A 27,121-nucleotide genomic window follows, 5' to 3' on the forward strand; every position below is an offset into this window, starting at 1 on the left:
ACTATATGTCTCCAAAGAAGATATGCAAATGTCTAAAAAGTACATTAAAGATGTTCAGCATGACTAATCATTAGGGAAATGCAAATCAAAACCACAATGAGATATCACCTCACATCCATTGAGATGGCTATCATCAAAGAAACAAAATAACAAGTGTTAGCAAGGATGTGGAGAAATTGGAATCCACTGAAAAACAGCATGACAGTTTCTCAAAAAATTAAAAATAGATTTACTATATAATCTAACAATTCCACTTCTGGGTATGTAACTAAAAATATTGAGAGCAATGTCTTGAAGAGATATTTGTACATTCATGTTCATATCCTTATTCACAGTAGCTAAAACATGGAAGCAACTCAAGAGTCCATGGGCAGATGAATGGATAAGCAAAATGTGGTAAATACATACAATGAAATATTATTCAGCATTAAAAGGGAAGAAAATTCTGAAATACAGATGAAACTTGAGGACATTAAACTAAGTGAAATAAGTCAGTCACAAAAAGACAAATACTGTATTATTTAATTTAAATGAAGTATTTAGAGTAGTCAAAATTACAGAGACAGAAGGTAGAATAGTGGTTGCAGGGCTCAGGGTAGGGAGAATGGAGAGGGTATAGGGTTTCGCTTTTGCAAAATGAGACACATTTTGGAGACAGATGGTGGGCATGGTTACACAATATGAATGTACTCGATATCACTTAACTGTTCACTTAAAAATGGCATTGTGTACTTAAAATTTGCTAGAAGGGTAGTTCTTATATTAAATCTTTTTACCACATGCACTCCCTCCCATAAAATAATAATAATAATTAATAATAATAATAATAATAATAATAGAGTGGGAGAAAACTTTGGGAAGTGATGGATATGTTTGTGGTTTTTCTGGTTGTTTTACTTATCCCTAAACTCAATGAGTAGTTGTATACATTAAATATGTATAGCTTTTTACATAGTGATCATATTTTAATAAGGTGGCTTTTAAAATGGCCAAGAAGGTTAATTTTATGTTATGCATATTTTACCATAATAAAAAAAAATGGAGAAAGTAAGCTGAGGAGAAAATTATTTTGCTTCTTGAGATTCATGACAGATTTCGAAAAAAAGCCTGATAAAGGAGCATGTAGTTTATTAAATATCATTTTTCTCAGGAGTGTCTCGTCTTTAAATAACTAATCTTAGCATGTTTCTGTATACCTCAATTATAAAATTCATACATTTGTGGGGTTTTTTTAGAATGCTTTTTCTTAACACCTGATTTGTAATGATGTGCTGTTATATTTAAAGAAAAAAGAGAATTCCTAGAGATGAGCAGCTTTCATTGAGAATGTGTTTTTGCAGCTGGCAGCCCTTAGAGGTGTATGTCTGTGAACTCTTAGCACCTTTTTGAATTTCAGCCAGTTTTGGTTGCCCTACATGTCGACACTAAAGGGAAAGCTATTTGTAAGAGAAACATACCTTTTTCTCATCAATTAACTACTAAGTTGTGTACATTCACCTCATTTCAAAAGTATTCTATGAAAAATGTTAAAATGGTTGCCCAACAATTAACTTTTCAGATTTGTATCAGAAGAAAAATGATAGTAATTTCAAGATATAAGAGTAAATTGTCAGAGCTTATACTGCAATAAAAAGCAAGTAAAATATACACCTCACATTATCCACTTACTGTGCTTGTTCAGAATTTTTCAAATACAGATTCTAATCAAGAACAGACTTGCCCTTACTATATTTTGTTGGTCTTCATCTTGGAAATAACAAGCCACTGGTAGTCTTAAAGCAGCAGCCTCACATTCATTAATGTCAGGGCTTAAGTCATAGGATATTTTATGAGACTTCTAGCTTTGGCACTCATTTTTTGTTTTGTCTTATTGTATACTTTTTTTCAGTTGAGCAAGAAAATCTAAACAGCCTTTCAGCTTGTTTGGGGGAGCATTTTTATCTTTATGCCTTTGCAGTCCCGTTAATGACTCTCAGCATTTCTATTTTAATATGAGAAGTGTCTTGTTATTTTTTAGCATAAAACTCCTGTAAAGCAAACAACTGTTCATTTCTGAGTGGTTCATGTGACTTTTAGCTTGCCTGGTTAGTAATTTAATTACATACATATTATAAAATAAAATGGAGAATAAATTTTTGAGAAGGCTGAATCAAATTTTAACCTATTCTATATTCTTCTTTCCTTCCTTCCTTCCCTCCTCTTCCTCTTTCTTTCCCTCTCTCTCTCTCTGCCCTATAAAATGTATGATTTTCATCTCTCTGGGCCCTAGTTTTAACATTAGTGGAATAAAATTAATGGCCCAGATGAAGTCTGACATCTCTTCTACTCTGACATGCAGTGACTGTGATGCTAGTGGCTATTTCAGGAGAAAAATAATAACTGCAACAACTTTACAGTGTGCTCTATTTTTGTTTTTTTTTTTTGCTTTTTGTTTTTTGGTTTTTTACAATGGCTTTGAAACATAACACTCTCTTGCACATCTGTTGAGTAAGCTTTGGAATAAGAAATCTGAATTTTAAGTCTATTAAAATCTGAATTCTATTTATCAGAATCTCAACTAGGGAATATATTTAACTATTTAACATTATTCAAGAAAGCCACATTAGATTCAATAAAAGTGACTCAGGAACCCCGCTATCAATCGTATAGTTCAATATGAATGGTAAAATTGTACACATGTACATGCTAACATAAGAAATGAGTATCTGATTTCTTCTTTCAGGAAGAAAAGCTGAGGTGGGTATTGAAATTATGTTGGTTTGCCTTTCTGAAAGATGAGATGACTGAACTTTATGTGAAAGTATCACTTGAATAAGAAATTGAAAAAACTAACAGAAGCACAGAAAATAATTACCATCAGTAACTGACATACATGAACTTTTCCCAATTGTTCTCCAAAAATTTTAATTAGAATACATGAGCTATTAGAAAAAATGACTAGATGAAAACAATTTTATTGATATGTGCCCAGTGGGAGTTAAAGAATTTTGGTGGGGGTGGTATTTGTTGCCTGTTCTGTGTTCCTCATATAATCAAGTAATACAGTGAATATGACATTAAGAAAATGAAATCAATTTCTAATCACATTTACAGAACCTTTTGGAGCAAGTTTAGAAATTCAGGCACCACCCGTAAGGCAACGCTCTAAATTCTTTATTCTTCATGAACTTCAGAGCAAACTGTTCTCTTTTGTCATATAAAAGGGCCTTGGACTATGGAACAAAAGACCATCTTTCTATTTGGTAGACTTTGAGAAAGTTGGGAAACATCCCTGAACCTAAGTTCTCTCATCTATAAATATAAGAATAATCCTCGAAAGGCTATTCCAAATCTACAAGTCCATGTTCCAAATATTAATAATGATAATACTTAAGATTTTTTGCATATTTTTTGTCATACACTATACTAAGTGTTTTATAAAGTGATCTTAGCTAGGCAACCATATAAAGGTAAATATTTATAATATTTTTATAATATTAGATATGAAGAAACAAAAAAAAAATTACAGGAGATAAGTGATGTATCCAAAGTCATCCCATGTGTTGATGACCAGAGTTAAACCCAAACTGTCTACTGCCAAAGACAAGTGCTGGACTTACCCAATAGACAGTCATTCAGCTCTGCCTCCCTTCATAGATCAAAGGGCTGAGGAAGAATTTCAAGCATGTTGTGAAAGAATCATTGATTCTCTTTTCTGTCCCTCTCCCCTCCTTTTCTCCTTCCATCTCCTACTACTCGATCACAATTTACTTGGCCTAATCCAGGATTGGGCTGACGGCACACTATTTTGAATGCACATTGCTTTACAAGTTTTTGTTCTGCTAGGATGCTCCTTTAGCCAGCTAAGAAGCCTTTGTTAGAGTGAATCTTATGGTCTGCTTGCTTCCACAAGGATTTATGGGTGAAACTCAGACACATGCTTATTTAGGAAATTATAGTGTTTCAGTAAATAGTAATGTAAGGAAAAGGCTAACAGTTGATTGTAATGAAATTAAGCATCCTCTTAAAATAGAATCATTTTTCACTTCCTCTCTCCCAGCTTCCACCCTTCCCTCTAGCATGTGTCATTTCACACTTTCACACTTGTTTTGCCATCTGCTACAAATTAGCAGGAACCCTTAAGAAAATTTGCAAGTGTTGGCACCAAATCCAAGTTTTATTTCTCAAGTTGTTTGCTGTGCTGTGACCCCAGATATCTCTTCTCTGTGATGAGCAGCAACTTGGCACAGGGAGCCAGTTGAGTTGTGAAACCTGAATAGTGCCTTTAATTCAGTGTAATCATTGCCCCCAAATAGAGTCATTCGTTAAGGAACAATAATAATCTTTGAAGAGCACCCTTATACATGGGTGGTGACCCTTTTTGCCCCAAGTTACTGAGTTACAAAGAAGTTAATTTTCTATGTCATAAGTGGTTTGTTCTATACTTTCACTCTATCTCTGACTTCATCTGACTTTTCTACCAATTTTTCCTCATTTACTCAATTGTTCTTTCTTCTGTCCTTTCTTCCTTTCTTTCCTCTTTTATCTTCCCATCTCTTCTTTTATCCTTTCTTTTTTCTTTTTTACTTTCTTTTCTATTTATCTTATCTTGATACTTTATACTTTATTATGAACCATTATAAATGCATGTTAGAATAAAAATCATACATCATTATAAACCATCATAAATACATTTTAGAATAAAATATATATATGTACCCTAGAAACAAAAATACAGGAAATGTCATATCTTGCTATAATATTTAGCCCTTGAAACTGGAGATTGACCTGCACCCAGGACAGAGATGAAGAGATTAATTGTTGCTGGTGGTTATCCTGATTGTACTATAGCGTAGAACCACCTTGAACTCGATGAGACAAGTTGCAGAACAGTGAGTTGGAATTTCATTATTTAACAAAGTTCTTGCCACCCTGGTGTTTTATACCTGGACTCATGTTGTTGGAAAGAACGAATTAAAATAACTCATCCACAATGCCTTTTTATTTAAAAATATGTTTATCCTAGTTGTATATTTAATTTGGACTTTAACGAATAAATAGAAAATAACAAGAAGAACAATTTGGTGTGGGGGGGCGGGGGGGGGAATGCTGCAGATAACATCATGTTGTTGAAAAATGCCAAAGCAAATCTTCTAAATTATACATAGCAAAAATCTAGGTGAAGACAGAGTAGGAAGTGCGTTTTCATCTGTTTTTAATTGAGTCAAAAATTTGACTTTATTTTGTTAAAAGGTGAGAAAATACAGGACGTATACAGAGAATAACAAGCTAATAAATCTTTTTAGAAATTGTCATTGATTAAATACAGTTAGCAATCGTGAGAGGCAAAGTTGGGCAGGTAGATAGCACTCAATTACTAGAATTCTGGAATGTAAAACAGTCATCTCTAAAACTAGTATCAGTGAATAATTAAAACAAGCAAACAATACAGGAATTCTACTTTATTTTCATCTTGCATTTCTCAAATATGTGTGCATCTATGTTTGTGTGTGTGTGTGTGTGAGAGAGAGAGAGAATGAGTTTGTGTTTTTATTATGTAAGGAATGCTACAAAGTTAATAGTGATAAATTTAATAGATTTCCAATTCTTAAGATAAAAAGTTAGTTAGATGAATGAGTTGGTAAGCTTAGTACTAGAAATAATGAGTTAAATTATGTTTGAGTGACTGTGAGATCTGCAGGTGGTGGTAATGGGTCTGACCGTCCCTTAGAAACAGAGAATGGAGACATAGCTTTAGAATTAAATACATTAGAAGTTTCTGAAGGATTGCTCTTTTTGAAAGACCCAATTCTATTTCAATTAAGAGGACACATATTAATATAACAATGTTGAATAATAATGCAGTGTTTATAAAGCCCAAGGGAGAATAAAATATAAAATAGTTTAAATTAAATATGCAAGATACTTTAATACACATTGACATTCTTAGAAAGTTTTAAACTGCAAAAAATTAAAATATCTATAAACCTAATCAAGAGCTTCTGTACCTACCCCTAGCATAAGTTCACTAGGCAGAGATTTGTTTTGAAATGGTGCTTTTCTATGCCTCCTAAAAAGAAAGACACATTCCTCCTCATTGAGTTAGATCTCTTTTAATGTAATTGAGAATTAAATCTCTTTGACCTGCTGCATAAGAAATTCCTCAGTTCTAGATTCATATGCCAGATACAAAGATGTAGTTCTCCTGGAATTTTGCCCTAAAAAAATGGGCAGCTCAGCTTCTTGTTTTAGCAGTTGTGTTCTTCTATATATTTCAGCATGTTTACTTTTTACTCCAAAGGTCACTACAAATCGTTTATGGATGAAATGATTCGAGTTGCCTTATTTACGGTGGCAAATGTGATTACACAAAGTGAGATTACAATAGAGTGTTTGGCAAAATTTAGTCTCAATGCAGGCATTCAAGTAATGTAAATGCCCCTGGATTATTTCAAAACAATCGAGTTTTGTCTAATTATTGATGTAGGACTCTTGGAATATAGAACCAGTGAGGAAAAAAAGGAGCAGATCTGAAGAGGTAAAGTGGGAATATCCAGCACAGTCATCATCATCTCTATCATCATTAAAGTTAATGAAATATCAAAGATGTCTTAATGGACAGTTCACATACGTTAGCTCATTTATTTCTCACAAAAATAGTAGGTAGGGTATCATCTTTATTTTATTTATTTATTTTTAATAAAATTATTGGAGTGACATTTGTTAAAAAAGGTTTTGATTGTACAATTCAATAATACATGATGTATATTGCATTGTGTGTTCACCCCCAAATTAAAACTTACTTCCATCACCATATATTTGATCCGCTTTATCTCTCTCTACCTCCCCCGCTTTCTTCACCCCTTCCCTCTGGTTATCACTAATCCACTGTCCATGTCCATGAGTCCTTGTTTGTTTGTCATGTTTGTTTGTTGTTTTCAGTTTTATATCTGACATATAAGTGAAATGATATTGTTCTCAACATTTTCTATCTGACTTATTTCAATTAGCTTGATAATCTCAAGATCCAGCCATGTTTTCATAAATGGCAGTATTTCATCTTGTGTCTCAGTGAATTCTATTATATATATGTACCACATCTTTATCCAATCATCTATTGAAGGGCACGTCAGTTGTTTTTATGTCTTGGCCACCTTCTTTATTATATACATTAAGAACTGGAGGAATTGAAAAGTCAAAAAACATCCCCTTTATACCATAACTGCTAAGTGGTGAAGACTAGATATGAATTTTTTCCAAAGCCTTGCTTTTTCTACTACACATTCTACTTCCTTTTCAGGCTAGAAGTATAAGACTTTTCGGAATTGTCTTGCCGATATGTTGCTGAAGTTTAGGGTACACTGAGAAAGAAGAGAGAAGAAATAGGCTGGGAAAGATAGACTGGGAGACATCTGGGAAAGTATTGGTTCTCATGGCATATCTAATATAATGCTTTTAACCAACAGTATTATAATTAGATGTGTGCCTTATAAAAGGACCTTTATAAAGGGAATTCTGAACTAAACAGAAGTGATGGGCTAGAGGGGAGAGTAGAGTAAGGCACTGACCTAAGGAGAAAAAGAAGAAGGAAGGAAGTTGAGGGATCTACTGGTAAGATTGTTCATAGCAAAAATTTGTAAAATCATTGGCAATGATAATTTTTGTTGTACCTATTACTGTTCTTGACAGCTTAATGATTGCAATACTCCCTAATCTTACTTTTTAAATGTTTTATCTCTATTCTGCATTATATTTTTATACAATATGAAGTTTTTTCTGTGACTATTTCTCTTTTCATGTACTTTTTAACTTTTTATTTTCAATAAATAGGGGGAAAAGAAAAAAAGAGAATTATAAATAAAATAGAATTTGCTCTTTGTTTTATAATGCTAATATCATTTTTATCTTTTCTTTAGTTAAGTGCTCATAAAATGAGAAAATAGACAAGATGTGAGTCCCAGGTTGCATTATGGCTTTGACTACATCTACGTTGGTGGGGTTTTAAAATTATTCATGTTGCCTTAGTGAGGCCTTTGGTCACTTTAGTGTCAAAAAACTTTAGTTTTCTCTTTTCTCTCTCACCACGGTTTTTCAGTCTAAAGAATACTTTGAAATCTTAAGTATACCTTGTTTTGTCATTACGTGCCCTTTACGCACAAAATTATTTATAAAATTCCCCTATATTATATTTTTGTCTTTTCATATGTAAACATCGTATATATGATTGTTTATAATGCAAACACTTGTCCGTGTATTGATTGTATTGATAAGAACAGTCACCTTGATTCAATATCAAAAAAAGAAATAGAGAAAAAATGCTTTCAAAAGATTGCATCTGACTTTCCTAGAATATTTTTTTAAAAAAGTGAAAGATACCTTTCATATTATTTGCAGTTTTTCCTAAAATTTGTGTCCTCTTATTTTGACGTAATTCATTTTTTAGAAGCCTTTATATGTTCCTTTTACCTAGTTCAGGTTGTTCTCTTATCTCCCATTCTTTGCTCATGTTTTCCTGAACTTGCATAAAGTTTTAAGTTCTAGAAAACCTACTTCAGTCCTCATTAATTATCCTCTTCTCTCAATTCTTTTTCTTTTTTTTTCATTTGAAATAAAGAATGACTTTGGTAAACCTATGTTCAAGGTTTGAGCTATCAAAACATTGGCCATAGAATGATGTTATTAAACAAAAGTGTACAATACATGTTATGTTTTACAAGGCACTTTTAAATCCATAGTTGTATTGTTCTTAGTTCTTCAATGACCTTTTGTTTAAACCAGTAGTTTTACAACTGGCTCTTTTGGGGAGGAGACGTGGCTTATAATGTTTGCTAGTTTCTGTGATGTAAATACATCCAGCATGCCAAATTTCACACTACTGATATAACATCACTAAACATGGGACTAGGAAGAGGTAGGTGTCCATGATGTCTCTCATAAGCCAGTATAAGCCAGATCCTGTACAGCCCTGGAACTGAAATTCTGGAAAATTCATGAGTTGTGTAAGGTCCCACAGATGATAAAAGACAGCTGGTGTTTGGATCCAGGTCTTCTGATTCCAAATAAATCTCTTTCCCAAACAGACTGTTGTTCAAAGATATAATTGTATCTTAGGTGGGTCTCTCAATGGGCAAAGGATCACAATAGAGTCACTCTGTTTTGGCCGCACTCATTGTTTTCTGCAGTCCAGATGCATTGTGTTCACATGGATGGAATTGCCACTACTGCTTGTTTCCAACACAATAAGGCTGTGGATTTAAACTATGTTTTTGTTGTGCTATGGGCCATTTGTTTCAATTTTATAAACTAAATTCTAACTCAACCATGCTATTGTATTGGTTAAATCATTATATTAATGATTCTTCAATGAATACCTTCAATATGTACATTATGGAAATTATTTTTTTTTATTTTTTCTTCTGTAAATATATCTGAAGTAGAATCTTTCCCCCTGTGAATTTCTTCTAATATTTAATGCCAGCTCCAATCAGAAGCCCTCCCTGGCCATCACAAGAAGCATTAACCCTTTAGTATTTCATAATATACTTGGGGGTACAAATGGTATCACTTATGGTTTAAATGCCCATTTCTCTGATTACTTTGAGGCTAAACATTTCTTCATGTTCTCTGGTCATTCTAATCTTTATTCTTAATAATTTTTTTCTAATCATATTGTTGTCCATGTTTCTATTTATAGTTGTTTTCAATAGTTACCTGATATTTTTCTTTTATTGACTGCATAATATCTTATTTATTTTTTACTTTTTTATTTTTATTTTTTAAATTTTTATTAGTTTCAAGTATACGGTACATTGGTTAGACATTTATATAGTTTATAAAGTGATTCCCTTAATTGCACCTTTTCTCCTCTGGTTTACCACCTAGCCAATATAATAATGCTAACTGTATTCCCCATACTGTGTTCTCCATCCCTGTGACCAACTATTGACTACTAATTTGTACTTCTTTAAACCTTCACCCCTTTCTCCCAGCCCCAAATCCCTATCCCCTCTGTCTGTCACCAAATTTTCCTCTATGTCTGTGAGTCAATTTTTGATTAGTTTGTTTTTTTTTGATTTTTAGATTCCGCATATAAGTGAAATCATATGGTATTTATCTTTCTCTGTCTGATTTATTTCACTCAGCATAATAATCTCTAGGTCCATCCATGTTGTTGCAAATGGTAGGATTTCATATTTTTTAATGGCTGAGTAATATTCCATTTTACATATGAACCATAACTTCTTTATCCTATTGTCTGTTGATGGGCTTTTAGATTGCTTCCATACCTTAACTATTGTAAATTGTGTTGCTATGAATATTGGGGTGCATAGATCTTTGCAAATTATTGTTTTGGTTTTCTTTGGATAAATATCCAGAAGTCCAATTGCTGGGCAAAAGGTATATCTATTTTTAATTTTTTGTGAAACATCCAGACTGTTTCCATAGCGGCTGTACCAATTCGCAATCCCACCAACAGTGTATGAGAGTTCTCTTTTCTCCACATCCTCACCAACACTTGTTGTTCTTTGATTTATTGATGATAACCATTCTGACAGGTATGAGGTGACATCTCATTGTGGTTTTAATTTTCATTTCTCTGATGATTAGTGACCTTGAGCATCTTTTCATATGTCTATTGGCCATTTGTATTTCCTCTTTGGAGAAGTATCTGTTTAGGTCTTCTGCTCATTTTTTAATCGGATTGTTTGTTTTTTGTTGTTAAGTTGTATGAGTTCTTCATATATTTTGGATATTAACCTCTTACCAGCTGTATCATTAGCAAATATCTTCTTCCAACCAGTTGGTTGTCTTTTTGTTTTGTTGATGGTTTCATTTGCTGTACCAATCTCTTTACTTTGATGTAATCCCATTTATTTATTTTTTCTTTTGTTTCTCTTGCCCAGGGAGATATATCCAAAAAGAAATTACCGTTAGCAATATCAGAGAGTTTACTGCCTATGTTTTCTTCTAGAAGTTTTTTGGTTTCGGGTCTTACATTTAAGTCTTTAATCCATTTTCAGTCTTGTATATGATGCAAGAAGGTGGTCCAGTTTCTTTTTTTTTCTTTTTTTGCATGTATCCATCCAATTTTCCCAACACCATTTATTAAAGACATTGTCTTTACTCTATTACATATTCTTTCCTCCTTTGTCATATGTTAAGTGATCATATGGGCATAGATTTATTTCTGGGCTCTCTATTCTGTTTCATTGATCAATGTATCTGCTTTTATGCCAGTACCATGCTGTTTTGATTACTATAGGCTTATAGTATAGTTTGGTATCAGGTAGTGTGATACTTCCAACTTTATTCTTCTTTCTCAAGATTGCTGTGGCTATTCAGGATCTTTTATAATTCCATATAAATTTTAGGATTATTTGTTCTAGCTCTATGAAAAATGTCACTGGTATTTTGATGGGGGTTGCGTTGAATCTATAGATTGCTTTGGGTCGTATGGCCATTTTAATGATGTTGATTCTTTCTACCCATGAGCACGATATATGCTTCCATTTATTTGTATGGTCTTCAATTTTTTTTTCAATGACATCATTTTCTGAGAACAGTTCTTTTACCTCCTTGGTTAATTTGATTCCCGGATATTTTATAGTTTTCGGTGCAATTGTAAATGGGATTGTTTTCTTAATTTCTCATTCCGAAAGTTCATCATTGCTGTGTAAAAATGCCACTGACTTCTGAATAGTTATTTTGTAACCTGCTACTTTACTGAATTCATTGATCAGTTCTAACAGTTTTGGGGTGGAATCTTTAGGCGTCTTTCTATATAGTATCATGTTATCAGCAAATAGCAAGAGTTTTACTTCTTCCTTTCCAATTCAGATACATTTTATTTCTCTTTCTTGTCTTATTGCTGTGGTTAAGACTTTCAATACAATGTTGAAAGGGAATGGTGAAAGTGGGCATTCTTGTTTTGTTCCTGATCTTAAGGAAAACGCTTTTAGCCTTTCTCCATTAAGTATGATGTTAGCTGTTTTTTTAGAGGTTTGTCATATATGGCCTTTATTATGTTGAGGTATGTTCTCTCTATTCACATTTTGCTGAGAGTTTTTATCATTTATGGATGCTGGATTTTGTTTTTTCTGCATCTATCAATATGATCATATGGTTTTTATCTTTTGATGTATTAATGTGGTGTATCACATTAATTGATTAGTGGCTATTGTATCAACCTTGCATCCCAGGAATAAATACAACTTGATCATGGTGTATTATATTTTTAATATATCAGCAGTATTTTAAAATACTGCTGAATTCGGTTTGCTAATATTTTGTTGAGGATTTTTGCACCAACGTTCAAAAGAGATATTGGCTTATAGTTTTTTTTTCTTTTTTAATATCTTTTATTTGGGAATCAAGGTAATGGTGGCCTCATAAAAAGAATTAAGGAGCTTTCCCTCCTTCGTGCTTTTGGAATAGTTTGAGAAGAATAAGTGTTAATTCTTCTTTGAATGTTTAGTAAAATTCGCCTATTAAGCCATCTGGTCCAGAACTTTTGTTTTTTGGGAGGTTTCTGATTACTACTTCTATTTCATTGGTGGTCATCAGTCAGTTCAGATTTTCTATTTCTTCTTGACTTAGTCTTGGGAGATCGTATATTTCTAGGAATGTGTCCATTTCTTCCAGATTGTCCTATTTGTTGGCATATAATTCCTTGTAGTATTTTCTTATGATCCTTTGTATTTCTGTGGAGTCTAAAGTTATTTCTCCTCTTTCATTTCTGATTTTATTTGAGTCCCTTTTTTCCTTGATGAGTCTGGATAAGGGTCTGTCAATTTTGTTTATCTTTTCAAAGAACCAATTCTTGGGTTAATTAATCTTTTGTATTGTTTTTCTAGACTCTATTTCATTTATTTCCGCTCTGATCTTTTTTATTTCCTTCCTTCTATTCACTTTGGGCTTTATTTGCTGTTCTTTTCCCAGTTCCTTTAAGTGTAAGATTAGATTGTTTATTTGAGCTTTTTCTTGTTTCTTGAGGTAGGCTTGTATTGCTATGAATGTTCCTCTTAGAACTGTTTTCACTGTGTCCCATAGATTTTGAGTCATGTTTTCATTTTCATTTGTCTCTAGGTATCTTTTGACTTCTTCCTTGATCTCATTAATAACCTATTCATCATTTAGGAGCATATTATTTAGCCTCCATGTGTTTGTGTATTTTCCAGTTTTTTTTTTTCTTGTAATTGAATTCTGATTTTATACCACTGTGATCAGAGAAGATGGTTGGTATGATTTCAATCTTCTTAAATTTTTCAGACTTATTTTGTGTCCTAACATGTGTTCTATCCTGGAAAATGTTCCATGTGCACTTGAGAATGTGTATTTTGCTGCTTTGAAGTAAAATGCTCTGAAAATATCTATTAAATCCATCTGTTCTAGTGTGTCTTTTAGACCAATTGTTTCCTTGTTGATTCTTTGTCTGGAAGATTTGTCTATTGGTGTCAATGGGGTGTTAAAGTCTCCTAAAGTCTGTTGATCTCTCCTTTTACGTCAGTCAATAATTGCTTTATATATGTAAGTGCTCCTATATTGGGTGCGTATGTTTACTAGGGTTATGTCCTCTTGATTTATCGATCCTTTTATCATTAAGTAATGCCCTTCTTTTTCTCTTATTATAGCCTTTGTTTTAAAGTCTATTTTATCTGATATAAGTATCACTACCCTGGCTTTTTTTTTTCATTTCCATTGGCATGAAATATCTTTTTCTATCCCTTTACTTTCAGTCTGTGAGTGTCATTTGATCTGAAGTGGGTCTCTTGTAGACAGCATATGCATGGGTCTTCTTTTATTATCCATTCGGTTACCTTATATCTTTTGATTGGAGCATTTAATCCATTTAAATGTAAAGTAATTACTGATAGGTACATAGTTATTGCCATTTTATTATTCATTTTTGTTATTTCTATTTTCTTTTTTACCTCTTCTCTTTTTACAGAAGTCCCTTTACCGTTTTTATTTTTTTTTTAATACTGGCTTGTTGGTGATGAATTCCTTAAGCTTTTTTCTGTCTGGGAAACTCTTTATCTCATCTTCCATTTTAATTGAAAGCCTTGCTGGGTAGAGTACTTGTGGTTGTAGATTCTTGTTTTTTATAACTTTGAAGATTTCTTGCCAATCCTTCTGGCCTGAATAGTTTCCATTTAAAAATCAGCAGACATTCTTATGAGAGTAACTTGTAAGTAACTAGCTGCCTTTCTCTTGCTGCTTTTAATATTCTCTCTTTGTCTTTGACCTTTGGCATTTTAATTATGATGTATCTGTTGTTTGAATTCCTCCTGTTTGGACTCTTTGTGCTTCCTGAACTTCTATGTCTAATTCCTTTGACAGGTTAGGGAAGTTTTCTGTCATCATTTCTTCAAATAAATTATCAATCCCTTGTACTCTCTCCTCCTTCAGGTACTCCTATGATCCAGATACTGTTATGCTTCCTGTTGTCCCAAAGATCTCTTAAACCATCCTCATTTTTAATTTTTTTTTCTTTTTATTGTTCTGATTGGATGTATTCTGCTACTTTATCTTTCAGTTCACTGATTCGATCTTCTGCTTTGTCCAGTCTACTGTTGAATCCTTCTAGCATATTCTTTATTTCAGTAATTGTATTCCTATTTCTGTCTGGTTCTTTTTCATGGTTTCTATGTCCTTTTTAACGCTTACTGTCTCTCTATTAAGGTTCTCATTATGTTCATCCATTCCCCCCCTAAATTCGTTGAGCATCCTTGTAACCATTATTTTGAACTCTGTCTCTGGTAGGTTGCTTGCCTCCATTTCATTTAACTTATTTTCTGGAGTTTTCTCCTATTGTTTCATTAGTGGCATGTTTCTTTGTTTCCTCATTCTATTAGCCTCTCTATATTCGTTTCTATGTGTCAGAAGTATTTGTTTCATCTCTCACCCTTGGCCAGATGGCCTAATGTGGAAGGTGTCCTGTGTGGCCCAGTAGTGCACTCTAATCTCTTATGCTGGGGGCTCTGGATGTAATCTCTGTGTGGGTTGTGTGTGATCATCTGTTGTCACCAAGCCTTAATTGTTGTTAGTACATCAGTGGATGGGATTAATGCTCAGGCTGACTAATCGTAGGAATTGGCTGCATCCACAAGGTAAGAGCTGCTATGTGGGGCTGACCCCACTGAGTGGAATTTACCCTAGCAGGCTTGTGTACTTGTTGCAAACACCCTTTGTGTGGACCGCTAATGGGGCTAGTAAGGAGTTGCTTTGTTGTGGTCTGGTGTCAGTCTCCAGATGTGTTGGTTTTGTGGCACCTTGGGAGGGACTCCCCAGTAGACCAAGGACAGCTGCTGCTTTTGATTGCTCAGGCCTATCCAGCGGGAACTACAAAGTGATCCACAGGTGGTTGTTGCCTATGCTGGATCTATAGGTAAGTGGAAAAGACAATGCTGTAGGCGGCAGTCTGGTTATCCCTCATCCCTGACCTATGGCAGTTTAGCAGAGGAACTAGTACTCCTCAAGGCCTGACATTGCCTGTCAGTTGTCCATAAGTCTCTGATACTGTAAAAGCCTCTGGGCAATACGTATGTTGGGTGGTGCAGGGACCCTGGGAGTCTCCTGAGTCTATTGAGTATATTTCCCCCTGCCACTGCAGTGTCAGTTTATATGCCAGCGCTGTCTCTGTGGCTCCCTGTACAAGTTTCTAATCATAGCAAGGTCAGCTGCTGCCCACTTTGGGCCTGAATGCACCACCTCAGGGCAGGGGCAGCTGCCTATCAATGTGAGAGGAGCACTTTGTGTATTGAATGGGACAGGAGCTGAAGAAGTGAAGTCAAGGGCTGTCAGGCCAGTACAGACCCTTGCGATCCTCTTAAGAGACATTGCAGCTCATACAGGCAGCAGTGGTCTGTCCACCACTGTTTTCCCCAAAATGCACTCGCTGCTCTAGCCAAAGTCTGTTGCCTGTGCAGACTGCACAACCCTAGAGTCAAGGAGGGCAGAAGAGGCTGCCTGTCAATGAGCTACAGGGACTATGTGGCTTGGGTGAAGCAGGATCTCAGGGAGACAAAGGCCATCTGGCCGATACATCCTCAGTCTTGCTGCAATTTTGGGAACTGTTAGTGCATTTCTGCAGAAGTCCCAGATCACAGCAAGACCAGCTGCTGTCTGGGACTGTCTGGGACTGGCCCACACATCTCCAAGATCCACCCCAGTTCGTGTTGGCAGCAGTGATCTGCCTGAAACAATCTCTGAAATGCATGCTCACAGCACTGGCTGCCAGCTGTGAATGTTTAGCCCTGAATTGGTGCAGGGTGTAGCAGCCAACCAGCAACAAAAGCCCCGAGCAATCTGCAAGTTGGGTGGGTGGGCTGATCCCCTCAGACCAATGCTTCCTAATGGCCCTGTGGAAGGGGTCTGCACAGTCAAGCAGGCGAGGTCTGCAGATTGCCTGGCAGGGGGGCCAGACTAAGGCACAATAGTGGCTGCCCTTTCAGTCCTCATTCTGGTACCAAGTAATGCAGACTTTCTAGGTATGAATCCTAGCCTCTGAACTACTGCCGGTGTCCCAGGTGAGTTTCTGCAGGTCAGAAAGCCTGCGCATGCATCCTTCAAAGGGGCATATAGAGTTTCAGTCTCCTTCTATCTCACCGAGACAACTGGAATCCCCTCTGGTTTTTACAGTCAGAATTATTGGAATCTCCTCTTCCCTGGGCTGGGACCCTTGGCTGGGTAGCCCCAATTGAGACCAGGACTTCCTTCTCCTTCTGGGGAGCCTCTGAAGCCTCGCTCTCCCTCCCAGTGATCTTCCACCACCTGTGGGTGCAATCCAGCCTGATTGGCAACTTTGCCCCTCCTACCGGCTTCACTGTGACTCCTTCTTTACATTATCAGACGTAGGTGTCACCATCAGCTGGATTTCAGGTGACTCTCCACATTGATTATTTTATAATTTGGTAGTAATTTCAATGTGAACCTGGGAGGAGACGAACCCTGCTTTTACCTAATCTACCATCTTCCACTCTGACCTAATATCTTATGTAAATCGGCCATAATTTATTTAACCTGTTTACCATTGTCAATATTTACATACCTTCCTTTTTTACTTACATAATTAATGTTGCAATTTTTTAAATTGTGTACTTGTTTATTATTATCTCCCTAGGACAAATTCATAGAATTTCACTTGGGTCAAAAGTTATGTGGACATTTAAGGTTTTGCTTTATGTTGCCTTAGTTTCCAGCAGAAAAGTTGGCCAGTTTCGGTGCACATCTTCTTGGGTTCCTCATATTGGCAGAAGACTGCATATTTAGTCATTTTTTGGATCCAGTCTTAGAAAACTTGCTTTGGCAGAGGTTCTTCTTGGGTAAGATATCTGAAGGAGCCAATCCTGCTGATGATTAAGGAGGTGAGATGCTGCCAAGCTCTCCAAAACTCACGGAAATGCCTTAGAATAATATTATTTTATTTCTTCCTACTAAGGCAGGGAAACTTCTGTGATTGCTACTTTGAATCATGGAAAGAACTGAGGTGGAATTACAGCTTCCTTGAATTTTGTTCCTTAGAAAATTTGAGTTTAAGAGAATAGAGAGTTATTACAAGTAGCATCACCATAATATGATCACCAGAACATTGAAAGTGACAGTCCTTGAGATATCTAACTAGTCAATCTTTTAGATATTATTTGCAAGCCATCATTCAAGAAAAATAAATTTTCTAAATGTATAAATATATAAAGAAAGTCCAAGTTGTAGAAGCAGAGTTATACAAAGCGAATACCCTCTCCTAAGGCCTTCTCTCTCTCAATTTGATCCTCATGTATTTTCTTACCTGCTCTGACAAACTAAAAGTTTCCATTCCTCTTTTGTGAGTTTCAACCTCCCAGCATACTTTGAGGTTTTATAATAGTCTGTTGGGCCTAACCGCATGTTCAAAAGACTCCATTTTCTTTCTTTTTAGTCTCTTTTTTGAATTGATTTTAATCTGTTAACAAATTATTTTACATTTAGCCAGACTATACCTAAGCCAACTCTTACTTCAAATCAAATTATCTAAGCAAGAATTCTGGAAAAGAGAACCAAAGAAAGTAGATAACCACAGAAAGATTTATTCAAAATAAGATTAAGAAAAGGATATTTGCTAAATTTATCATAGAAAGGAAAATGAATGGTTTTGGACATTAAATTACCGTTAACTCTTTGCAACTAATAAAATCAACCCATTTATTAAACACCTTCTAAATCTAGGTATTGTACTAGGCAACACAGACCCTGTATATGTCACCTGTTCTGTAATAAACCATACATTAAATAGTCTGACCTCCTCATAACATGGGTCATGCAAATAATCTCCTTCCAGCTTCTGATTAGCCTTTGTGGTTAATCACAAGACTGTTACTTTCTCTCAACCCCCAACCTGCCATTTCCAGCAGCATTCTTTTAACATGCAAATTTAAATCCAACAATAATTTTCTATTTTCTCAATTTATGAGTTTCATCACTCAATTTAAACTGCATTTATTAAAGCTTATTTGAATGAGTACATGTGTTACAGCACTACATTCTACGAAGGGGTATAAAGGTCACAGAGTTTGATAAGATGACAGTATTTATAGAAACCAGAAGGCAAATGCACTTGAAACACACACCTTCATTATTATTACCATCATCATCAAACTACTAATAGCAGGGCACATCCAGTTTGAAATTGAATGCAGTTGCATTCGCTTACATTAATTTTGGATTGTTATACAAACCCACATAGTAGCCTAGGAATATAGATATTTCTGACAGCTGATAAACCAACCTGCAATTTCTGTCAGTATGGTGGTCATGGGTGAAATACTAAATACAATGTGTAATGCAATGTGTTTATATCTGCCTTGACATCTCTGCTTGTGAACCCTGGCCCTCACAGAAATGATAGTGCTACTTACACTCCTAGCTGTTTCTTGGGTTTCTTTGGATAATATCATGGCTATGGTTCCTTTGTAAATTAATCATTGCTTGCAAAATTTGTTTAAACAGCACAGTTTATATCTAAATCTCCCTTAATTATATTTGTAAGCAACCTTTTAAACTTGTTACAGATAGCTCTAATATCCAGAGTTTTTGCTGTCAATGTATATACCTGTTCTTTGCAAAAGGTTTCATAATTAAATGTTTAAAATTCAAAAATTTTTAAATGTGGCCAAAATTTTTAAAGCAAATAACTTCTAATAAAACTTAAAAATTACTTTATAAAAATTATATATATAAATATATGTAAACACTAATAACATCTAGTTATTGGGTAGTCTGCTAGATGTGCAACAAAATTCAAGTGATTTGTATGTCTTATTTCTATTTTTCAAAATAACCTAAAAAGACAGGTATTCTATTTTCATTTTGTAGTAAGAGAAGGGAGGGTCAGAAGAGTTAAGTGATGCTTTTATGTTTATCCATTTTTAAGAGCCATGTAATAGATCTTAGCACTTCTCACTTTGAAAGACCCATCCTTATTATAGGATGCAAAGTAAAACGCATTACCATCTGACATTAAATATAATTTTTCTTATAAAATTGTAAAAGTTTTTCAAATTTATTATTGCAATTATTTAGTTATAATAATTCCATTCAATTTATGATTGGCTATAACTTCTCAGAGATTTGAGGGTGTACTTGACAATTATCGCCATTTATTTTCAAATATAATATTTATATGATATCAAATTTAATAATTATATATCAGCATAATAAATTTAGAGACATTGCATTAAATATTTATTATGTTCAATTTTTTATATTTAGCCAATCTATTTTTTATTCCTGGTCTTAAACTAACTTTTGCCCTTGGCATTTTTATTTTAATGCCTATCTAAAGAAATGATCCTGGAGCTGGAACTCAAATCGAGTTTTGTCACAGGTTAAAGTGTATACTTTTTATCTGTTCTGTTTTGAGAAAAAAAATTGAAGACAGCATGAGCTAGTACATATAATACACTATAGAACATATCTGTAAGTGTTGGAGCCAACCTAAGTAATAGAATGTATCGTTACTGTGGTTTAAGTTAGGTAATGTCTTCCACAGCAAACTAATATTCTGCATCACAGAGATCTAAGTTTTTATTTTTATATATCTTAGCCACCAAGAAGATGTTGAAGGATATAGATTATATTCTACTTTTCCTGAGCCTTCCACATGAGTTAGTATGAATAGTGCACATTATACAGACTCATCACATGTCAAATGATAGAATTCTTCCTAGAAAATTAAGTCTAGGCTTGTGAGGAAGAATGTACTGATGAGGTTGCTGGAGAGACAAAACACTCTCAAGAAGAATGTATAAACAAAGATAAGGGGGTCGAGGACATGTTAAAAATGTTGTCATAGTAAATTCTTACTATGCTAAGGTAAAGGAAAAGACTAGGCTACGAACATACTTGCAAAGTTAGCCTAGAAGGATGGTGAATCAGTTTGGTTTTCCATCAAATACAAGAAAACCAAACTCGTCTTCTTAGAGCTCATCTCCTACTCTAGTCTCTTTGCTAACTCATCTCTAGAAAGCTGGCCAACTTGTTAATTTTCAACATTCTAAGCATATTTCCATCTCAGAGCCTCTGCACTTGCTGGTCTGTCTGCCTGAAATGTTCTCCTAGACAGTTACATGGATGACCCTTTAATTTAGTCAGGACTACTCAAATGTTACTTCCTGCCTAAAATAGTTGACTCGAAATATAACACATAAAATATTATATAAAATAAGAACATATCCTAACCAGACTATCTAGAATAGTCAACTACTGAGTCTCTCTATTTCTTTACTTGAATTTATTTTGCACATTATTTATGGCACTTATAACTCAGACCTTTGTCATAAGGTTAAATGAGTCAATAATGCAGAGTGCTTAGGAAAATACTTGATGTCTGGTCATTTCTATGCAAATGTCTGTTGAATAAATACCACATTTTGCAGAGGGAATGAAGTCTCAAAAGTGAAATGCCACATACCTGGTTGGATGGGGTTCTCAGTTTCTATTATGTAACCCAAGCTCAGTGTGATTATAATACCTAATTGACCCTTTCTTTAGTCTCCTGCTGCCACATAGACATTCCAATTTTGAATATTTTTTTAATTGAGACAAAGCGATAGGAATCTGATGCAAGGCACATTTCTGGCTTTACCAAACAAAACTAAATATTGAAGACCAAAAGGCCACATTTAAGGTCTAATATTAATTTTTTATGTGCAAAGAGGAAAGGAAAGATTTGCTAAAATTTCTACACCCACTAATACCAAAATCAATAAATACTTTTCATACTTTTCTGAAAAAGTATCTAATGCCAGAGGAGTGAACTTGCCCTACAGAGGTTTGAGCAACACCAAAAAAGGACCAAGTGCAACCATAAAACTTATTTTAATGCTAATGTTTTGTATGAAGAAGTTATAAAGAATTTTTACTCAACTTTACACTGTATCTGTTTTTCCACACAAAATAAACTTTTATTGCATTGACTTTATTATAACTTTGAGTTGATTTTTTACGGCAGCCTAGTTTATCATAACGATAGAGAAATTAGTATGAGAAATACTGTGCCATGACTAAACCTTAAATATGTGTCATTGTGTGTGTGTATATGTGTGCCTGTTTTAGAATGTATATTCTCTGTTTGGGGGTAAAATGTTCTGAAAATATAAATTAAATCTAACTGGCCTACTGTCATTTAAGGCTGCCATTTTCTTGTTGATTTTTTTGTTTTGAAGATCCATTCATTGGGTATGTTTTATATATATATATATATATATATATATATATATATATATATATATATACACACACACACACACACACACACATATAATACATATATATATATATTACTCTAAGTTACTTGCCACTGAATAAAATTGGTATTCCAGGGCATGTACCAGTTCTGTGTGTTGACTTGCCATATCTCTTGCCATACTGAAACCAGGCTTCTCTGAGCAACAAGAGCCTTGATTTTATTTCACTTCTTTATCATAGAGATGGCTTTACTTCCATGTCTTTCCATCCATATCACAGCTGAAATGCTTTTGAAATATGCTTTATGCAACAATATTCACCTTCTTGACTATGAATAAATGTTCTTTCTTTTAAACTTCTAATATATTGGCATTGAAAATGAGAGTGTCAATTTAGGGTGATTAATATCACAATTAATAAAGTGACATTTTCCAGCACACCTCACATTGAATTTAATTGATAAAGTTTGTCATTAATAAATTATTTGCATATTTGACTTATATTACCTTCTTCGTTTCTTATGAGCATATAATTGACCTGTTTTATTTTGTGTGATAGTTTACTTCAAGGGATAGAATGAAAGGGCTTTCACCTGTGTGCTTCAAGTGTAAACAGTTATCAGCTGTGATCACGGCCTGACACTGACTTGCCAACAGAACCTTTATAAAGTACATGTAAATATTATTTCCTATCCCAATGATTCTATGTGTTTTAATGAAATAATAAAGTCCGTTCTGTTCTCATATGCCAAGATAGGTGGTTATTTTCAGCTCTGATAATCTAATGAATGAGATGGCAATGGCCTCTTGCCAAATGGAGGCTAAATAAAAAAAGATGGAGTGAGTTTATTTCTTCTATCTTGTAATAAAATTAATACATTCTCCACCTGTGTTCATTTTACTAAAGAAAGAAATGACAAGAGTTTGGACTGTGAATTCTATTGTTAATTCTGTTCTTTCTTTTAGCTACACTGTGCTCATTTGGAAAATGAAATGGATTACTTCCTTCACAGAGGATTTTCTTTCTTAATAAGAATCTATGTGTACTATATTGGGTAATAAAAATGAGCTTTAGGTACAGCTCAATACTAATAACTTTTTTTCTTACTTGGTATCTCTACCTACCTCTATAAATCTACTGAGAGGTTTAGAAAACAAAAGACGTCAAGGGAGGAAAGAGGATATTAATCAGCACTCTTGTATCTGCCTACCTTCTTAACTAAAAGAATATCTTCTTTTGAAAAGGCTATGATTTAGGTAAGATTATGTACACTATAGGAAGGAAGGAAGAACACAAGGGAGGAAGAGGAAGAGCACATACCCCACTACCTGAAGGATAATATTTGAAGAGGTGGAGAAGAGAAAGTATCGGTGGTAAGGCACTGGGGAAAGAAAGAGGGGAAGGCATTCTTCATTGTGATTTGATTCTGTTTCTGTGACAATCTCCATCTGATTTGTAAGCAGAAATTACCTTTCCTATTGCTGAGAGCATTCAGAGTAGAGAATACTGATAGCGAAGTTCTCAAAGGGAAAAGGTTCACAGTCTTTATGCAGAGTGAAACACTCCACTGACAAGAGATTTTTGGATATATCAGATATAGCTTTCACACAGACCCATTAATTCTAAGTCTGTTGGCTAGGCACCCTTATTTTGGTGAATCAGTTGGTAACTTAGTCTTAGTTCCCTCCAACAGAGATTTGGGTGCAAGGCTTCTCTTGTAGGGAATTTATTTGGAAGTTAATCCCAAGAATCATTGATAGGGGTCTGGGGAATGAGACAAGGAAAAGAAGGGAAGCAGTAAAAGACATGATATCAACCAAGTTAGCCCTCCTGGTAACTAGAGCTGAATCTTGGTGGGTTATCTGACAGCATGAGAGCCCTTTCCCACCTAAGGGCAAAAGATATGTATATATCAACTACCATTAGTTATTATTCGATGGTAGCTTGGTAGGGGAAATGGGTGCTAATTTCTGGCACCTCTGGCCTGCCCTGCTGTGCTGGAGCTCAGCAATCTCTAAAGAAAGCCAGCAGCAGAGAAATGGAGTTGCTAGAGTCTGGAAGTCAGATTGATGCGTTCCACATGCTAAGGCTTAATGTCAGTCTCTGACTATTGATCTTGCCTTTCATTGCACTCTATAGCTATGTATCTTCCTTTTGTTACCAATCAGCATCCCAACCCATCTTAAAAATAAATGTTTGGTCTTGCCTTGTATCTCATTCTATTGCTGTTAATATGATAGCACATACCCCACTACCTGAAGGATAATATTTGAAGTTTTCATTGATTTGACAATCAACAGAACACCAGATCTTGAGTCAGATGATATAGGCTACAGTCCTGGCTATTCAGTTTACTATCTTAGTAGCCAGCCCACTTTCAGCCTCCAGTTTCTTTGTCTTCATATGAAATAGGGATAATGTCATTTGCCTGGCTGATCTCCCAGGGTACTATAAGGACTTAATGAGATAATAGAAAGTGTGATCTACCAAATATCAGTCTTCTTATCCTATATTCTAAAATGTGAGCTTAATGAGGGAAATGCTTGTGTTTTGTTTATTGCCTGGTACCTAGAGATTCTCTGCCACATCTTAGGTACAGATAACACAGATGTAAGGAATATGTCTCATAAAAGAAGGTAAACAAAAAGAATAGTCTTGAGCTCAAATATTAGTTGAGCTACTTGCTGGCTGCTTAATTTCAGGCAAAGTTTTAATCTAAGAGACTTTTTCTGAAAGACACTCATTAGTTAAATGTTTCACAAGGTGCCTTAAGAATTAAGATTGGCCCTAATGATATATTCTTCCTCAACAACATTTGCAGTCTCACTCTTAGGGTGAGCATTCCCTATATCTAGAGTTGAAAAAATAATTTGTTAAACTACTCATTCAAATTCTAATAGTCAGTTTCCCGTTTTTCCATTGAATGGAGTTATAATCATTCTATTATGTTGATAATCTGCTTTGAATTAATAGAAAATAACTCGCTATAAAATTTTGTGTTTGATTCCTCTGTTCACATTTTTGGAGGACAATTTTGAATGATTAAAATTTATTATATTAGGCATACCTGTGGCTACTTTTGAAATATTCTCAAATTAATATATGTTAAGCACCTCACCTAATACCTTTCATATAGTGGGAACTTAATGATAACAATGACAGTAGTTGTAATAACTTTATTTATTGAGCTCCTACTAGGTGACCATCCCTATCTGGGCATTTAATATTCATTTCGCACAAATCATACAAGATAACTACTATCGTTTTTATTTTAGAGATGAGGAAATTCAGACATGAAGATGTTAGTTACGTTAGCCAGAGTCACAGTTCTTGCCTACTGAAGGATGCAGATTTGAACTGGTTTTTTTTGATCCCAAGGTTTATGCTTAATCCATCACCGTCTATCAGTTGGTTCCTCCTCTTCAGATAACATAAATCCTCATTTACAAGTCATTTAACCTTACGTCATTCATATGAGGCTGGAATTGTTATTATCTCCACTCTACAAATGAGGAAATCACAGCCCAGGGAGGTTACATGACAAAGAGCTAGAGAATAGCACAGACAGGACCCAAAGTCAGTTTTTCTTCAAAACGTATTGAGTATTGAGCATGACTTTCTCTCAAAAAGAGTAGTCCACATTCCCTCATACGTGTTATCAACTGAATCCTAACTAAAAGAGAAAGCATTTTAATTGACTAAAGATGTTGATAGCTGAGGTATTATTTTATAGACATAATTTTGGATTCAAAATAAGTAAGGTCTCCTTATTAAACATCCCTTAGACCTCCAATACAGTGTAGTTCACCTGCCTGTAGTAGGTACTCAATAAATGTATAAATGAATCAGCTACTTATTAATATATTCAAAAAATAATTATTGAGTACCTTCATATGCCAAGGAATTGTCTGGCATCAATTAAGAACATATCAGCACAGAAGAAAGGCTCTTTTCTGTCTGGCTGCGGCCATCCGGACATCCTTACAACTATGTCCAGGTGCTACAGAGGAAGCAACAAACTGATGCCATGCGCTTTCTTCTCAGGATGAGCCGCCGGCAGTACCGACAGCTCTCTGCGCTCCAGAGTGCCCCCTGCCCCACTCGGCCGGATAAAGCACTCAGGCTGGGATACAAGCCCAAGAAAGGTTATGCCATATATCGGTTCGTGCGTACCGTGGTGGCTACAAACGCCCACTTCCTAAGGGTGTGACCTATGACAAGCCTGTCCATCGGTGTTAAACAGCTGAAGTCTGCTCCAAGCCTTCACTCTGTTGCTGAGGAGCAAGCTGAACGCCACTGTGGAGCTCTGAGAGTCCTGAATTCTTACCGATTGGTGAAGATTCCACATACAAATTCTTTGAAATCATCCTCATTGCTCCATTCCATAAAGCTATTAGACGGAATCCTGACACCCAGTGGGATCACCAAACCAGTCCATGAGTACAGGGAGATGCGAGGGCTGACATCTGCAGGCTGCAAGAGCCGTGACTTCAGAAAGGGCCACAAGTTCCACCACATTATTGGTGGTTTTCTCCGTGCAGCTTGAAGAAGGCACAATATCTCTAGCTCCACAGTTACCGCTAGTAGAAGTAATGTTTGTAAAATTCTTACCTAATAAACAATTTATGATCAAAAAAAGAGAGAACATACCAGCAATAGAAAAGACATGATTTCTAATTCTGGAAGGTCCCAAGTGTAGTGACTGATATAGACATTCACACATGCACACACATGAATAAATACATAATTACAAATTGTGATAGGAAAGATAAATGGAAAAAAAAAACAGGCAAAATGCGGCAAGAGAGAGTAATAAGGACTTTATTTGGGGAAGGCATTTCTGAGGAAAAAATAACTCATAAAAAGAACAGACGATTCCTAACTGCCTCAACTCCCATCCCATAGGCAAAAATTCAGGCACTGGATTTTTGAATACGAGATAATACTATCTATTTAAATAGAAGGTCTTATTTTAATGAGTTAAAACGATCTATGCAAAGAATCATGAGAGAAATTTTTAACGAGATGCAAATATCTTATATCTTGATCAGTGTGGTAGTTATTTGAATTTGTAAATGTGTCACAGTTCATTGATTTCTACAGTTCAATTGTGTGAATTGTATTATGCATAATTTATAATAATATAAAGTCAATTTGAAAATAAAACTAGATTTAAGTTAATGGGTCAATAAGCAAGCAAACTAAAGATGAATTAGAATTATTCCGACAATTACCTACAACAAAGTTTCAGTGGTTTTGTATGTATGATAGTCATATATTGTTGGATTGGTGCCTGCATATAGATCACTTTTCCATCTGTAACAATAGTTTTATTCTGACTTGTCAAGTATATCAGACATTTTTTAAACTAATGCTGCTAAGATAGAAGAGTAAAGGAGATAAAAGCTTTTTCAATGAT

General features: G+C 34.9%; 1 protein-coding gene and 1 pseudogene across 8 annotated transcripts in view; both read left to right on the plus strand.

Annotated features, from left to right (window-relative positions):
- Positions 1-27,121, plus strand: part of LINGO2 (leucine rich repeat and Ig domain containing 2) — a 1,089,314-nt gene that overhangs the window by 686,186 nt on the left and 376,007 nt on the right. The window lies entirely within an intron of this gene.
- On the plus strand, positions 6,298-26,286 carry LOC120617134 (60S ribosomal protein L15-like; annotated as a pseudogene).

This window comes from Pteropus medius, unplaced genomic scaffold, assembly GCF_902729225.1.
Source record: "Pteropus medius unplaced genomic scaffold, Ma_sr-lr_union100, whole genome shotgun sequence".
Classification (NCBI taxonomy): Eukaryota; Metazoa; Chordata; class Mammalia; order Chiroptera; family Pteropodidae; genus Pteropus; species Pteropus medius.